The 9042-nt window shown below is 41.8% G+C and overlaps 1 pseudogene; it reads right to left on the reverse strand.

Moving 5' to 3' along the window:
• Positions 1-2484: 2484 nt before the first annotated feature.
• Positions 2485-4520, reverse strand: LOC101957601 (popy Class I histocompatibility antigen, A-1 alpha chain-like; annotated as a pseudogene).
• Positions 4521-9042: the final 4522 nt, after the last annotated feature.

Below are 9042 nucleotides of genomic sequence, written 5' to 3' on the forward strand. Positions count from 1 at the left end.
ACCTATAAGTGGCAACATTCTGAAAGGTTCAAATTTAGAGAGTCCCTGTAACCCAGTCATGTCCTCTTTGCCCCACCTTCTTTCCCTCTTTATGCTTTCCAGTGACTCACCTCTTCAAATTGTGAGTGACTTATCAGATCCCACAGGAGATATGGCTAAAGGAGAGATTATGGAGTGGATTAACTCCCTCATGTACTCCCAAATACACTATCCCAAAAGTCTTAGGATCAACCCCTTTAAACTTACAGGCAGGCTGAGCATAGCTCTCTCTTTTTCTAACTTTAAAAAGAAAAAAAATCCTGTGAGAGGCCTAGAGGAGGCAAGGCCCAAAGGGTACAGGATGTGCAAATCCTAGACCTAGGGAACTTTTCAGAACTGTAATTGCAGACCCAGGGAAAGATCAGAAGGCATGAGGACAGGAGATGTGCAGGAACTGAACCAGTTGTCCTCCTGAAAGTCTGACCTCAGCAGGGCTTTCTCTTCTGACCTCTGGCTTTTGGGAAACAGGTCTGCGTCACTACAATAACTGGGTGATAAATTTGTCCTTCATCTTCACATTGCTTTACAGTAATGTAAACATCAGTAAACAGGCTCCAAGCTGGGTAAGCCCTTGTACAAGGATGGTACTTCCCAGTCTGTGCTTATCATATTCTGAAAGTCACAATCCTGAATGCTAGAAATTCATGTGTTGAATTCTGAAACATTAAAGTCTCTAAAGTCTAAAATCTCAAAAATCATAACTCTCAACAATTAAAATCCCAAATGTTGAAATGCTGAAAGCTGATTTCTCACTGTAAATTTCTTTGTGGGAAAAAGGCTACTTATATTAGAGGGGTAGAAAGCCAAATTCTGGGGAATTGGCCAAGCAATACAAGCTACAACAAAAATGTGTATAAGAGTGTGTCATTTGTCTACATTGGCATCTCTTCAGCTGATGAAATTCCAGAAGCTTTTAATGAATTAAAGATGTTTTTGTCTGAAGGAGCCAGTGATGTTACTGATAATTATGGGCAGAAAAATTATGTGCACCATTATTTAATGGTGTTCAATCACCAGTATTGATTCTGCTCAGTTTATGGTGTTTTTGAGTGCATACAGATTGGTTTCCACACACCCCAAACACCACAGAAGTGTGGCACAGCAGATTGCAAAAATTAATAAGTAATTATTATATCAGTGTATATCAAATCTTGGAAAAATTTAAAAGCAGTATTGCCACATAAAAAACGAATGTGAACATATTCTTCAAGAAAAGCCACAGGTTAAAAGAAAAAAAAAAGAGCCACTACTCATTATGATACGAGACTTCAGAATATAGTTAATGATTATGAAAGTGTACCAGTTTTTATGAAGTATGTTCATTAATTATTGTTTTCTATCCCTGTAATATACTTTCTTCATATTTCAAGTTCTTCTTAGTTTTCCCCCACTATTTAAAATTATCAGCATTATTTAAATTTTTTCCTGTTTTTTATTTCATCTTTACAACATCTAATAATGGAAGTATAAACTGTATAAGGCTTTCAGAGAGTCTCAATTTATTTTATGGTTTTTGCAAATGTGATTGTGAAAATACATTATCAGAATTTTGGCTGTGTGTAAGCATTGTAACATGTATGTAAAAACACTGAAACTTTCTTGATAAATGAAGAAATGTCTTTTTTGCATGTCTATATTTGTGAAAGAAAAACTTCTCAAGATTTTGACTTTCTTTTTGATAACTGCATATTTGATGGTGATTTCTTGTGCATTCTGATTTACCTTGTCAAAAGATTTAGGTTGTCTAATATAATATTTCAGTATACAGTAGTAGGTATGAAGCTGGGATACACAGTTACTAACTATAGTGATAGTTATTCACACATTTTGCTTGTTCACCTATTTAGGAATATGGTTCATCTGCTTATAAATGTTATACCTGTGCACCTGTTGTTAGTATAGCTGCACATTTATTCATACAAAAATATGTTATTGCATATTTTATGGTGTAAAGTAGTTCCTGACATGTTCTGTCATGTCTCTAAAATAAATCCCTTTTGAAAATGCAAATAAATGTCTTTCAGTGAATTAAATTCTTTTTCCCAGACTTATAGTTTGGGAGTTTTAATCTTTTGGATTTTAAACATTTGAGATTATGGCTTTCAGTATCATGTCTTTTGTAGGTCAAACATTTCTTAGTTAAAAAGTTAAGAAAAAGTACCTGGGGCTTGGAATTCCCCACTGGGAAAGAAAACTCAGACCTCATCCTTACCCTGCCTGAGTTCTTCTTCCTCCACATCATAACAGCAGCAACAACTCCAAGGAGAACCAGGCCAGCAACCATTACCACAAAGGTAATGGAGAACTGGGGAGACCTCTCTGGGAAAGGAAGGGAGGATAAGTGACCCTGGCTCTCAGTTTTAAGCCCTGACACTGCTGAGGGTCTCCAAAGAACGGATCCTGTTTTCCTGACCACAGGCCCTGTGCCCTCATCCCCTCCTTACCCTATCTCAGGATGAGGGGCTCAGGCAACCCCTCATGCTGCATATGGCACCTGTATCTCTGCTCTTCTCCAGAAGATACCACCACAGTTTCCAATTTCTGGAATTTTCCATCTCCTGCAGGCCTGGTCTCCACAAGCTCCATTTCCTGGGTTTTGTCCTCCCCATCCCATTGCCAAGTCAGGGTGATCTCCGCAGGGTAGAACCCCAGAGTCCAGCACATCAGGGTGACCACATGGTCAGAGATGGGCTGGTGGGTGATATATGTCAATGGGGCATCTACAGATAAGACTCAGTTAATTGAGACATTTTGCATGGGGTACTGAAGAATGGACAGGACAATAGTTGTGAGGTGGGAACATAAAACCCAGACACTAAGCAGGATTCAGGAATCTGGGATAATATTCCTATTTTTTCTTATGTTCTAGAGTCAGGGTGAGACAGCCAAGAGGAAGATGCTCCAAGCTTCTAAGAAATACTTTAGATTCTGACCTGAGTGGAGACTGACAACTGAGGAAATGATGGCCTCTGACTTCCAAAGTCGTTGGGTTGGGATAAAGAACAAAGCCTGAAAGTCACCCTGTGATGCCCTAGGTTGCTGCCAGAGTCAAAGGAAACTGATCACTTATTTTTAAGGTTTGTCTTCCCTCCAGCCTTAGGACTCCTTGCTTGTAATTAAGAGACATGTGGTTCTTAGAGTCACTCTCTGGTACAGCTTTTGGAAACCACGTTGAACTCATACCCTTTTGGATGAGAGGGAGGACACTATTCTCCTTTTCCTGCAAGAGGCGCAAGGGGGAATTACAGGAAATCTCCAAGTTGCCTGGCAGCCACTGATACCTGCGCGCTGAAGTGTCTCCTTCCCGTTCTCCAGGTGCTTTCGGAGTATCTCCATGCACCTCCCTTGCAGGAAGGCCCTGTCTGTCTCCGCACCTCCCTTCCAGGAAGGCCCTGTCTGTCTCCGTCACTCCCGCGGCCTCCCACTTTCGCTGGGTGATCTTAGCTGCCATGTCCACCATGGTCCAGGAGCGTAGGTCCTCATTCAGAGCAATGTAATTGGTGCCGTCATAGGCCTACTGCCAGTACCCATGGAGGAGGCGCCAGTCTGGTCCCACGTCTCACCCATACACCCTCTGGAAGGTGTGAGACACTGATCCCATCCCACGATTAGGTTCCCCCCACCTACTCCCGCCCTTGCTTCAGACGACTGGAGGTAACTAGTGAGATCTTTTCCATACCCGAAACAGTAAATGAAACCAGAGTCCCACATTTTTCATAGGTTAAAGAAAATGAACCGATCTCACACTATCGCAATGAGTCTCAGACCCCGAGGAGATTTTGGAGGATTTGGCAGGAAAGTGGGAGAAGAGGAGGGGTTACTTGGAACCCTGGCCAGAGGTCACTCACCGTTGTCGCTCTGCTTGTACTAGCTGAGCAGAATCTTCAGGCCTTCTCGGTAAATCTGTTGTAACCCTCTGGCATACTGTGTTTCCTGGTGCCAATACTCCCAGCCCCTCCAGCTCCATCCAAGGCATCTGTGGTTCCATCTTCCAAATTCCAGCGTCGAACTCAAATTGCAAGAACCGCGTGTCGTGTCATCTACTAGCCCATTTCGATGCTGTGAGGCTCCCCAAGGAGGGGTCAGGACATGGCAATGATTAGAAACTTTAGAGAGTGGGAACCTGGGGGAGAGGAGTGACTGGAACTTCTCACAGGACCTTGGGTCCCAGGCTGAGAAAGCCTGGAAAGAAGTAGCAGGGCGCAAGGGCTTGTGAGACGGGAAGCTCCGGGAGGCAGAAGGGAGTGAGGGAAGGGGCCACTCACTACTCAGGAGATGGGGACCCGGGAGGGGTCTGGGTTTGCTATCAAAAAGACCCGGCTTCCCAGGGTCTTGCATCCGCTCAGAGCTGTCCCCTTACCTCTCCTGCGCAGAGGTCTGTTTTTAATTTTTTTTTCCCTCCTGTTCTCGCACTCAGTAGCCCAGGTCTGGGTCAGGGCCAGGGCTCCCAACAGCAGTAGGAGAAGGGCTCGTGGCTCCATGGCTCTGATCTTTCATGTTTGGGGACAATCAGTCTGGGTCCCTCCCTTTGGATTTCATAACCAGGAACCCGGGGGAGATGCTGACTGGCTTGTCTATGAATCGTACACGCAATAGGAGTACTAGGGCCCTGTCAGGAGTTCCAGGCAGAAGCAAAAGTGAAACCTGAGGAAATCCCCAAGGTATTCCCCAACTCTAGGCTTCTTTACACATCCTCCTAGGTCCTGGGACCCTGAGAGCCATGCCCAGGACCTAGAAATTTTGCCTAGCTTAAGCTCTCTCCTCTTGCCACGAAGACATAGTCTTTCAGAGTCCTGCCTCAGGTGCTAAGTCAGCAGTTCTTAAACATTTTGGTTTCAGGATCTCTGTATGCTCTTAGGAATTAAGTAGGCTCCCCAAAGTAATTTTGTTTATATGTATTATAGTTGCTGAGAGCCACAGCCGAGTCTGTATGGCTCCTGGCATTTTGCCAACAGTATTGGTTGACAGACGAGGCATTACTATGAGACTCCAACGCTACTTTTGAGTTCTTACACTACTTTGGAGTTCTCCTGGGGATTCTCGGAGATTCCCTGAGAGTTCCCGTTGGTTGGGGAAGTGCAGGAGGAGGGATTTCCAGGAGAGATATTTCTGGTTGCGGGATCCTGGAGGAGCTGCTTGGCAGTTCGGGAGAATTTCCCAGGAGCGTGTAAAGTGTTTTCTTGCAGTTCAAAAATAAAGTTTGTTCCTGCTTCAGTGGCTCGTGATTTGTGCCCAGCCAGACTGTGGCATTTGACGACAGTAGGGGGGAATGTCTGAAGCTTGGGGGTAAGTGAAATTGCTCGCCCCTAAGGGAAGGCAAGAGAATGGGTGACCATTTTAAAAAACAATGTGTTCTTGTTTTGATTTGTTTTCTTTTTGTTTTAAGCTGCCTATCCCTAGATCTTTCTCAGGCAGACTGGGAAAAATGGTTGGTTCAAGGTTTGAAGTTGTTCGCCCCTGAGGAAGAGATAGAAATAGACCCCAAATGCACATCAAGAAAATAGGAAAATTGATACAACGATTTTTTGTTCCATTTTTCTTTCATTCTGTTTCGTTTTTGTTTCGTGTTATCTTATTGGGTTGCGTTATTTTTATAACAGATTGAAATTAGTAAAAAACAAACTGAAAGACTGTTAAGTAAATTGTCAGAGGTTCAGACCATGGAGAAAGACATTTTAGATCAAGCAAAAGAGAAGGTCTCTCGAGCTAGTCAGACAGAGGAAGAAAATTTAAAGGAAGAAAGCTTAGAGGAGAAACAGCAATTAGGGAAAAAGCTACAACAGGCGGCTGCTACTAACACCGTTCTATCACCAGAGGGAGTAATTTAACCGACAGCTCCACCTATGGAGATAGCTGAGTGGCCCTCAACCCCTGTAGTTGATAGATGGGATCATGAGACAGGACCTCAAAGATTAGCATGCCCTGTACTTGAGCAGGCAGGAGGGCAGCGAATTCACCATGCTCTAGATTTCAAAACAGTGAAGCAGTTAAAGGAGGCTGTAACAATCTATGGTCCTCAAGCACCCTTCACTGTAAGCATGGTTGAATCCCTTACCAACTTGGACATGACGCCAGCAGATTGGGCTAGTATGTGTAAATCTCTGCGAAATGGAAGACAATATTTGTTATGGAAGGTTGCCAATGAGAAATTTTGCATGGAGATGGCTAGGTGAAATGCAGCAGCTGGTTACCCTCAAAGAAATCTAGATATGTTGTTAGGAAAAGGACCTTATGAGGGTCAATGGCAACAAATTGAATATGATCCTGCTATATATGCACAAATTTCTGCAGATGCAGTTAGAGCATGGAAGACTTTACAAGGACATGGAGATGTGCAAGGTCAATTATCTAAGGTAATACAGGGAGCTAATGAACCTTACGCTGAATTTGTAGATAGGCTTATTCAAACAGCTACCAGAGTTTTTGGGGATACAGAACAAGCAATGCCATTAATAAAACAATTGGTTTATGAGCAAGCAAATCATTGGTGCAGAGAGATCATTAGACCATGGAAACATGGAGATTTAAAGACATATATTAAATTATGTAGAGACGTCTATGAACAAGGGCAAGTCTTGGCAGCTGCAGTACAACAGGCTTTAGATGCCAGGCCAAAAACATGCTACAGTTGTGAACAAACAGGACATTTTAAAAGGAATTGCCCAATAGGAGTAGGGTTTAACAAAGCTAGGTATCAAAGAAGTAGAATACCGGGTATTTGCCCACGATGCCGTAGAGGGAGACATTGGGCTAATGAATGCAGTTCTCAAACCACCATAGAGGGTACACCATTATCAAAAAATGGACAAGGTGTTTACCCACAATATCGTGGAGAAAGGCATCAGGCTCCATTGCCAAAAAATGGACAGGGGGGCCCAATGATCGGGGCCCATGACCACAAATATACGGGGCACTGGAGGAACCCAGAAACACCATGGAGGAATCCAGCAACACCATCAGGGTAGTGCCCAGGACATATTATCCATCAGATCTCTCATCAGATGAACCAGAGGGAGCGCAGGGTTGGACAACTGTGCCTCCGCCAGAGCAGTACTAACGCCAGAGATTGGATTTCAAATCATTCCCAATGGAGTAAAAGGACCTCTTCCCCAAGGAACAGTAGGCTTATTGTTAGGATGCAGTTCTTCTACTCTAAAAGGACTTATGATAATTCCCGGGGTAATTGATCCCAATTATGAAGGTGAAATAAAAATTATAGCTAGTTCTTTAAGGGTATATCAGTAATTTCACCAGGAGATAGAATACACAGTTATTAATGATACCCAGCCTACATGATAAATTTTCCAGTAGTAGTATAGAAAGAGGTTCCAGGGGAATTAGGCTCCACAGGTGTAGATTGGGTTATGCTGTCTTTAAATTTAGATTCTCGTCCAATGCTAAAACTAAGTATTCAAGGACATGAATTTAATGGGCTACTGGATACAGGTGCAGACCTTAGCATCATATCTTGTCAAGAATGGCCAAAACATTGGCCGTTACAACAAGCCACTCAAATGCTTAGAGGCCTAGGAGTGGCAACTAATCCCCATAGAAGTGCAATGGTATTAGATTGGAAGGATCCTGAAGGATGTGAAGGAACTATACAGCCATATGTATTGGATCATCTCCCTATAAATTTATGGGGATGAGATGTCCTAGATCAATTAGGTTTGACATTAACAAATAACATCAATCCAATATAGAAAGAAAAAAGATTAGGAGAATAAGGTATAGCAGCACCAATTCAAACAGATCAAGGAATAAAGAGACATGGACTGGATTTTCAGAAGGGGTCACTGAGGAAATAAAAATTACTTGGAAATCAGATAGACCAGTATGGGTTCCTCAGTGCCCCTGACTAAAGAAAAGATAAAAGCAGCCCATGACCTGGTCAAAGAACAATTAGCAGAGGGACATATACAACCTTCCGTATCTTCCTATAATACTCCCATTTTTGTCATTAAAAAGAAATCTGGTAAATGGAGATTATTGCAAGATTTAAGAGCCATTAATGATGAGATGGTTATTATGGGACCTGCTCAATTGGGGATTCCTCAATTGTCTGCTTTGCCAAAATTCTGGTACATTTTAGTTATAGATACTAAAGATTGTTTTTTTTTTTTTTTTCAATTCCAATTCATCCTGAGGATAGTCCATGTTTTGCATTTACTATCCCTGCACTGAATCATGAAGGTCCTGATCAGAGATATGAATGGAAAGTACTCCCTCAAGGGATGGCTAACAGCCCAACTATGTGTCAAATTTATGTTAACAAAGCAATCCAGCCACTTAGGAATCAAAATCCTGAACTACAAATATTCCACTATATGGATTATGTATTGTTAGCACACAAAGATAAAAACACATTGCTAGAATGTTATGCCACACTTATAAATTCATTAAAAAATTATAATCTAGAGATAGCAATAGATAAAGTACAATTAAATTTTCCAATTAATTATTTAGGAGTTCTGTTTTCCTCAACCATGATCCGTCCACCAAGAATTCAAATATGAGTAGATCAACTCAAATCACTTAATGATTTTCAAAAGTTATTGGGAGACATAAATTGGATGAGGCTTTATCTAGGCATACCAACAAGAGAGTTGGGACCTTTATTTGATATCCTAAAAGGTCCATCAGATCCAAATTCACCCCACATGTTAACGCCTGAAGCAAGAAAGGCATTGAAAATTATTGAAACATATATGGAAAATATGCATTTGGATAGAATTGATATAACTTTGCCTTTATTATTTATTGTACTACCAACAAAAATTATTCCTACAGAACTATTTTGGCAAGAAGTTTCATTATTGTGAATACATTTATCTTATTCTCCTAACACTATTCTTACTAGGTATCCTGAGGCTTTAGGACAATTAATATTCAAAGGAATAAAAGCAGAAAAGGGAGTGTTTGGAATTTCTCCCAATGAAATTATTACTCCATATACTATGGATCAAATTGATGAGTTAGCTAATGAGTTAAATACTTGGGCAA

Source organism: Ictidomys tridecemlineatus, chromosome 8, assembly GCF_052094955.1.
Source record: "Ictidomys tridecemlineatus isolate mIctTri1 chromosome 8, mIctTri1.hap1, whole genome shotgun sequence".
Taxonomy (NCBI): domain Eukaryota; kingdom Metazoa; phylum Chordata; class Mammalia; order Rodentia; family Sciuridae; genus Ictidomys; species Ictidomys tridecemlineatus.